Below are 9,045 nucleotides of genomic sequence, written 5' to 3'. Positions count from 1 at the left end.
GCTAGCTATTAAATGGTATTGTACATTGCTAGCAGATATTTTAGGTGACTTGTGTTAACAGTTGACTGCCATGGTTGCCTCAATAAGTTCTCAAAAACTAGGCCAAAAGCTTTAAACCGCAAATTTGCAAAAACATCCCTATAGTGATACCACCATCAGATATTTTCTCCCTCATAAAATAAAAATGTTATGGTCTTGTTTGCTGTAAACTGATGTTTATGTCCAAATCAAAGAGACAACAGTCCGAGTGGTTGTGAGTTCTCTCTTTCTTGTCCATTCATTTTGATCACAACACCGTTGTGGCCAGCGCTTTTGCATATGTAGAAAATGTCATCGATTTTGACACTTTTTTTTACACCTTTAGTTCACATGCAATTGATCTTTTAAAATGAAGGTTTTGTTGTACTTCATCATCCAACCAAACTTTTGCTTACGTTATACTTATGACACAAGGAACCCTTCAATCAGTTAAAAATGAGGAAACCTCTTTTAGCAGTGGTATTGACTTGCCTATATTATCCATATCTTTAAAATCAAGCGTCTATAAAAGTTTTATCAAAAAGAGCTTGACTGTTTCCTTTTGTATTAAACTATTTTCAACTTAATTGCAGGCTTTCTACTGCATTGTCTGCAGCTTGTTTAGGCAACATTTGAATACTTAAAAAATGAATCCCTCCTTTGAAGTAATCACTTATCTGACTTGACTGCATCTGTGAATGCGAAATAGTGACACCCCTGCTTTCACCTAGCCAAACTTGTTCGATCAATGATTAATTTCAAGAAAGTGTGGGAGGAAGGATGCATTTTCAAAGTATTCCAAAATTGAATAGTTTTATGCTAACAGGTATTTGATATCTATCAATACAGCCCATTTGTGTTACATCACAACTCTGAGGAGAGTAGAAAGTGAAGTGTCAGTGAGTTTAGATGCTGTGTTGCGTGCATTCCTCATGCTCCGGCTCCAGATCAGAATGGTGTATCTCCCTGCAGACCACTGGGGTGTGAATAGCATGCAGGCCTGTGAGTCTCTTTCTCGCTCTCTAAATCAAATCTATCTGCCATTGTACCAGTTAATGAGCTTTAGATCATAATGGTGATACAAAGACCAGTTCTGCATAGCTGGTCTGCCCTTTACACAACAGAAGTGTGTCTCCTCGAGGATATGTCTCCTCAGATATGCATAAACAAGGCGGGCGTGTGGACAAATAAGACAAAATTGGCCTTCTGGAAACAAAGGTTCAAACTTCAGAACATGAACTGGATCAGCTAGAAAAGCGACAGAATAGTGAGAATATTCTCCCTACCAGAAGATGGGGGGAGGGGACAAATCAATTTGATATCAGAGGAGCTTGACTTGGATGTATCACTGGAGGATCTGGAGTCATGCCATCAGATCGGCGTGAAGCAGAAGAACGCTAAATACCCACGCATGATCATATGTAAACTGGAATTCTCAGACCAAAGTCAACTTTCTTGATGGCACGGGGGAAAGGAGATCAGGGTCCAGGTGGGAAAGGGAAGTGTGGAGTGCAATAGAGATTGTATCATCTGTGGATCTGTTGGTGCGGTTTGAAAATTGGAGTGTGTCTAGTGTTTCTTGGATAATGGTGTTGCTCGGAGCCATGACCAGCATTTCGAGGCTACAGACGTGAGTGCTACGAGTCAGTAGTCATTTAGGCAGGTTACCTTAGTGTTCTTGGGTACAGGGACTATGGCGGTCTGCTTGAAACATGTTGGTATTACAGACTTGGGCAGGGAGAGGTTGAAGATGTCAGAGAAGACACTTGCCAGTTGGTCAGCGCATGCTCTGAGTACACGTCCTGGTAATCTGTCTGGCCTTGTGAATGTTGTTTAATGGTCTTACGTCGGCTACGGAGAGCGTGATCACACAGTCGTCCAGAACTGTTGATGCTCTCATGCATGTTTCAGTGTTACTTGCCTCGAAGTGAGCATAAGTTATTTAGCTCGTCTGGTAGGCTCGTGTCACTGGGCAGCTCTCGGATGTGATTCCCTTTGTAATCTATAATAGTTTGCAAGCCCTGCAACATCCAACGAGCGTCGGAGCCGATGTAGCGTGATTCGATCTTAGTCCTGTATTGACGCTTTGCCTGTTTGATGGTTCATCGGAGGGCATAGCAGTTTTTCATATAACCTTACGGGTTAGAGTTCCGCACCTTGAAAGCGACAGCTCAACCCTTTAGCTTAGTGCGAATGTTGCCTGTAATCCAGGGCTTCTGGTTGGGGTATGTATGTACAGTCACTGTGGGGACGACGTCCTCAATACACTTATTGATAAAGCCAGTGAATGATGTTGTGTACTCCTCAATGCCATCGGAAGAACCCCTGAACATATTCCATTCTGTGCTAGCAAAACAGTCCTGTAGTTTAGCATCTGCTTCATCTGACCACTTTTTTAAAGCTTCCTGCTTTATTTTTGCTCGTAAGCAGGAATCAGGAGGATAGAGTTATGGTCAGAATTGCCAAATGCAGGGTGAGGGAGAGCTTTGTACGCGTGGGTCTCTGCGTGTGGAGCAGAGGTGGTCTAGAGTTTCAAATCAAGTTTTATTTGTCACATACACATGGTTAGCAGATGTTAATGTGAGTGTAGCAAAATGCTTGTGCTTCTAGTTCCTACCATGCAGTAATATTTAACAAGTATACACACAAGTGTAAAGGAATGAATAAGAATATGTACATAGAAATATTGAATGAGTGATGGCCAAACGGCATAGGCAAAATACAGTAGAGGGTAGAGTACAGTATATACATATGAGATGAGTAATGTAGCGTATGTAAACATTATATAAAGTGGCATTGTTTAAAGTGGCTAGTGATACATTTCTTACATAAATTGTTCCATTATTAAAGTGGCTGGAGTTGAGTCAGTATGTTGGCAGTAGCCACTCAATGTTAGTGATGTTTTTACCTCTGGTTGCACATTTCAAATGTTGATAGAAATTTGGTAAAACTTTTTTAACCTCTAGTGACACCCCATCCCGTGAATGGGACCGTTGTCATCATCTGACACCAATTAGCATAACGCAACGGACATAAATCTTCCTTGAAAATATTCCTATTCATGAAAATCACAATATTGGAACACAGCTTAGCCTTTTGTTAATCACCCTGTCATCTCAGATTTTCAAAATATGCTTTACAGCCAAAGATAGACAAGCATTTGTGTAAGTTTATCGATAGCATAGCATTATGCCTTGCTAGCAGCAGGCAACCTTGTCACGAAAATCAGAAAAGCAATCAAATTAAATCGTTTACCTTTGATGAACTTCGGATGTTTTCACTCACGAGACTCCCAGGTAGATAGCCAAAGTTAATTTTTTCTCAAAAGATTATTTTTGTAGGCGAAATGGCTCCGTTTGTTCTTCACGTTTGGCTGAGAAATCGACCGGCGAAAAATATTCCAAATTAGCTACATAATATCGACAGAAACATGGCAAACTTTGTTTAGAATCAATCCTCAAGGTGTTTTTCAAATATCTATTTGATAATATATCCACCGGGACAATTGTTTTCTCAGTAGAAGCGATTGGAATAATGGCTACCTCTGTACTTTACTCGAAATTTTCTCCGGGAGCATCATGTGACCACCTGCGCAATGTAGCCCCCTACGGGTATTCTTTAACATAAATGCGTAAAACTACGTCACAATGCTGTAGACACCTTGGGGAATACGTAGAAAGTGTAAACTGGTTCATAGCACATTCACAGCTCAATGGGGACTCATTGGCACGCAGCACTTTCAAAATATGGGGCACTTCCGGATTGGATTTTTCTCAGGCTTTCGCCTCCAACATCAGTTCTGTTATACTCACAGACAATATCTTTACAGTTTTGGAAACGTTATTGTTTTCTATCCAAAGCTGTCAATTATATGCATATTCTAGCATCTTGTCCTGACAAAATATCCCATTTTAAAACGGGAAAGTTTTTTTCCCAAAAATGAAAATACTGCCCCTAGAGTCGCAACAGGTTTTAAGGTTCCCTGCATTAAAGTCACCGACCACTAGGAACGTCACCTATGGATGAGCGCTTTCCTGTTTGCTTATGGCGGAATACAGTGCATTTAGTGCGGTTTTAGTTCTAACCTCGCTCTGTGGTGGTATAAAGACAGCTACGAAAAAAAACTGATAAACTCTGGGTAAATAGTGAGGTCTGCAGCTTCTCTGAAGACAACTCCACCTCAGGCGAGCAAAACTTTGAGACTTCCTTAGATATCATGCACCAACTGTTGTTTACATAAATGCATAGGACTCACCCCGTGTCTTACCAGAGGCTGCTGTTCTGTCTTGCCGGTAGAGTGTATAACCCACCAACTCTATGGTCTTAATGTCGTCGTTCATCCACGACTTGGTGAAGCATAAAATATTACACTTTTTAATGTCCCGTTGGTAGGATATACATGCTTTTAGTTCGTCCCATTTATTTTCTAGCTATTGAATGTTAGCTAGCAGAACGGAGGGCAAGGGCAGATTTGTCACTCGTTGCCTGGTCTTCACAAGGCACCCTGATCTTTTGCCTCAATCTACGTTTCCTTCTCCAGCGAATCACGGGGATCGGGACCTGATCGGATGTCAACAGTATATCCCTCGCGTTCCGACTCATTGCGGAAAAACTCTTTGTCCAGTTTGAGGTGAGAATTCCCAGTTCTGATGGTTAGAATCTATTTTTAGTAATAGGAGACGGTAGCAGCAACATTATGTACAAAACAAGTTACGAACAACTCAAACAAACATAATGGCATGATTGGTTGAGGGCCGATAAGACGGCCCTACCCACCGGCGCTATTTATATCAACATCTCCAGAGATGTTCAATCCCTTTACTCAGTACTGTGTTGAAACGCCTTTGGTAGTAATTACAGCCTTGAGTCTTCTTGGGTATGAAGCTACATGCATGGCACAACTGTATTTGGGGAGTTTCTCCCATTCTCTGCAGATCCTCTCAACCTTTGTCAGATTGGATGGGGAGCGTTGCTGCACAGCTATTTTTAGGTCTCTCCAGAGATGTTCAATCGGGTTCAAGTCCGGGCTCTGGCTGTGCCACTCAAGGACATTCAGAGACTTGTCCCGAAGCCACTCCAGCATTGTCTTGGCTTTGTGCTTATGGTCATTGTCTTGTTGGAAGGTGAACCTTCGCCCCAGTCTGAGATCCTGAGCACTCTGGAGCAGGTATTCATCAAGGATCTCTCTGTACTTTGCCCCGTTCATCTATGCCTCGATCGTGACTCGTCTCCCATTCCCTTCTGCTGAAAAACACCTCCACAGCATTATGCTGCCACCACCAGGCTTCACCGTAGGGATGGTGCCAGGTTTTCTCCAGACATGTTACTTGGCATTCAGGCCAAAGACTTGAATCTTGTTTTCATCTGGCCAGAGAATCTTGTTTCTCATGGTTTGAGAGTCTTTCTTTAGGTGCCTCTTGGCAAATTCCAAGCGGGCTGTCAAGTCCATTTTACTGAGGAGTAGCTTCCGTCTGGACACTACCATAAAGGCCTGATTGGTGGAGTGCTGCAGAGATGGTTGTCCTCTGGAAGGTTCTCCCATCTCCACAGAGGAGCTCAGAGTGACCATCGGGTTCTTTGTCACCTCCCTGACCAGCTCCTCTCCCCCGATTGCTCAGTTTGGCTAGTCGGCCAGTTAAAGGAAGAGTCTTGGTGGTTCCAAACTTCTTCCATTTAAGAATGATGGAGGCCACTGTGTTCTTGGGGACCTTCAATGCTGCGGACATTTTTTGGTACCCTTCCCCAGATCTGTGCATCGACAAAATCCTGTCTCGGCGCTCTACAGACAATTCCTTCGACCTCATGGCTTGGTTTTTGCTCTGACATTCACTGTCAAATGTGGGCCCTTATGTAAACAGGTGTGTGCCTGTCCAAATCATGTCCAATCAATTGAATTTACCACAGGTGGACTCCAATCAAGTTATAGAAAAATCTCAAGGATGCTCAATGGAAACAGGATGCACCTGAGCTCAATTTCAAGTATCATAGCAAAGGGTCTGAATAGTTATGCAAATAAGGTATTTATGTTTTTTATTTTTAATACATTTGCAAAAATGTGTAAGCCTGTTTTTGCTTTGTCATTATGGGGTATTGTGTGTAGATTGATGAGAAAATCATTTAATAAATATTTGCGTAAGGCTGTAACGTGACAAAATGTGGAAAAGGGGAAGGGGCCTGAATTTTTTCTGAATGCACTGTAATTAAATGCACTAAAGAGGAACAATGGATTCATATTGAAGATGTGCATGCTCATCCCTAGAATATATTTACGTGTCTATTTTCAAAGGTTAAAGCTAAGAACATTAACTTCATAGTTAAGAGCACTATAACAATGTGGAAGAAATTGAAACATATTTTAAAGAACCAATATCTCTCCCTAAAAACCCAACCTTATGGAACAATCATTGGATAGCTTTGCAGAATTCACAGCTAAATTGGTCAGAGTTAAAAAGTCATTTTGGACTGACCAATATAGATAGTTTCAAATACATGCACCTCAAGTTGCATTTCACAATTTTATTGGAGTCAGAAAAGGATGTTCATGTGATAGGTAAGATATGCAAAAGCTTGGAGAGAGCATATCCAACTGACAATATCTTATAATTGTTTTAATTATTATTGGAACTCAGACTTAAACAGAACTGATGTTGGCACAAGATGGAGGGAAAGTTGGACCATAACTATTGTTAAATACAGTTAACGAAAATGTATTCTTAATCCACTTTAAATTAATTTATAGTATTTATTATACAAGAGACAAAATTCCCAAATTCCAAAGCACAATGGCAGAGTCATGTCTCAATTGTAAAACTTAATGATCAGATTATCCATGCTTTCTGTGAAGTCCCAAAATTATGGGCAGAGCTTGAAAGTTGGCTGTCAGAAGTATTACAATGGAAATGTACTTTTAATCTGTCTGCATATTTCAAGACATGGCATATGGGGGTGTAGTGAGATACCCAATGGGCTGGACGATTCTCTTCTCATCTTGAAAAAATGTATATTAAAAACTTGGAAATCACTTCATCCGCCATCATTAACACAGTGGAAGAATCGAATGACTTGTTATTTAAACGGGTGACTGAGAAGAGCCTGGGTGACTGAGAAAAAACTAATTGTTACAGTTTAAGGCCATGTGGCAAACAATAATCCAAGCACCAGGGACGGAGGCGTGAGCATGCGCTTCTGGCCACAGGAGATGGAATTGTTTGTGTGTATGGTTTTTTGTGTGTAAAAAATACATATACATCTATTTTTGTGTCTCCTCCCCCTTTCCACTGATACAATGTAACAACAAAACACAACAACATTGCCTATAAACCAAAGGCTGCCAGTGTATGGATGGTTGGCTGTGTATGAAGGATAAAACAAAAAAAATGCCTGCAAACATGTGGTCTGACTTGCATTCTCATGGACCAGGAAGTGGCAGGCTGTTTTACCTGTCAACACACCCACACACACACAGAGAGATAGAGAGTCTGATGCTGTCTATGTGTTGAAAGCTGGACAGGGCCAGCCAGTCTGCCATTGAAACCTATGTTACACATGGTCTGAGGGGGGTTTGTGACTGTGTGAATGCTGCAGCTCCAGCCTGGGCAACTGTGAGGTTACGTCCTGAGTCACAAACAGCATTTTGGGGGAAAAAGCCTTGGAATGTGGAGAAGGAAGTGATTCAAAGAGGGGATTATACTGGGAAGCATGGGGCCTCAGCTAGGTTCATTCCCCAACACACACAAACACACACACAAATAGGACATACATTGTGTTCAGGTGTTCCCAGACCTGTAGTAGGCCATGTGTGTTCGTTTGTGAGGTAATCAAGTGCACCTCCATATACAGTAAGCAGCACATCCAAGTACAGTAAGCAGCATTTCAAACAATGGACTCTACTAGTCTCAAGGCTTCTATATTGAAGTTAAGAATGACTTCCACCTGCTTTTGTTTTTTAGTAAACAAATACAACTTCATGACCGAGTGCATTGAATGCACTGAATTGTTGCATTGTATAAATGCATGAAAGAAGCTTATAAAAAAACATCACCATACAATACATCCTGTTAATGCATGCAAAAACATTGGGATCAAACATGTATTCACATATAACAAATATTTTTAACCTCGTATTAGACTGGGTTTCGGGCTTGATAATACTGAATCCTTCAGTGTTTAGCTATCAGACAGAGCAGAAGGAAGGCAGAGCACTTGTTTGGTGTGAATGGCGGTGGCTCTCAGACAGACACATCTCCAGACTGCTGTACTATCACCTTATTTCAGTGGCTCTCCTCAGTATGCCTGTGGTAATAAGGCTACTACTACTGGATCTGCAAAGGAAGCTTCAAAGTGGATGTTCAATACAAGGTGTTTCTTTATTGTTAAATGGTAATGCACATGGTGCTGCATTGAAGCCTTCACCAGTTGGCTCCGTATTTCTCTTTATGAGACTCTTGAATAATGTGGGAGTGTACCGCCCAGCCCTATGTAAATGTAAATACTTTACAGTACAACAGAATAGAAAACGGGGGCGAAAAAGGGAGATCCATACAGTACACAGAAATAAAGGGGGAGCGAGTGTGGGGGGGGGGGATTGGGAATCTAATTTCAGTGATTTGTCTCTCAAATGGAGTGATGGATGTAGGAGTGTGTTGATGCTCAGATCACCAAATAAGGCTGATGCTCCATTTACTAGGACTTAAGACTGAGGCATTTATACTTTAGGGGAGAGAGTAGGTGAAAGAGTTACAGAAACTGTAATATACTGAAATGCCAGTAATAACATTCAATAAATAGTCCATCTGGATTCCATTCCACTGTTATGTGGCATGTTCATGTGAATTATATAGGAGCAGGGAGGAGTGTATAAGCATGCACAGGCACAAGTGAGGTCCTCACTTACTGGGCTCTTTAAAAAACACTCTCTTTGGCATAAATTAATAGCAACACGTTGCATTAAACCTCTTTGTGGCAATTTTGGGAATCCACGGTAAAGATTTGATTTGATGGAATCCTGATAGTCTGTCCACAGCTATA

General features: G+C 41.4%; 1 long non-coding RNA gene across 1 annotated transcript in view; it reads right to left on the bottom strand.

The window, feature by feature from the left end:
• The window catches only part of LOC135564511 (uncharacterized), a 114,129-nt gene that overhangs the window by 36,438 nt on the left and 68,646 nt on the right, over positions 1-9,045 (bottom strand). The gene's annotated exons all lie outside the window — the stretch shown is intronic.

This window comes from Oncorhynchus nerka, linkage group LG25 (assembly GCF_034236695.1).
Source record: "Oncorhynchus nerka isolate Pitt River linkage group LG25, Oner_Uvic_2.0, whole genome shotgun sequence".
Taxonomy (NCBI): Eukaryota; Metazoa; Chordata; class Actinopteri; order Salmoniformes; family Salmonidae; genus Oncorhynchus; species Oncorhynchus nerka.
Note: the sequence above shows the minus strand (reverse complement) of the source record. Positions and strands in the feature narration are given on the sequence as shown.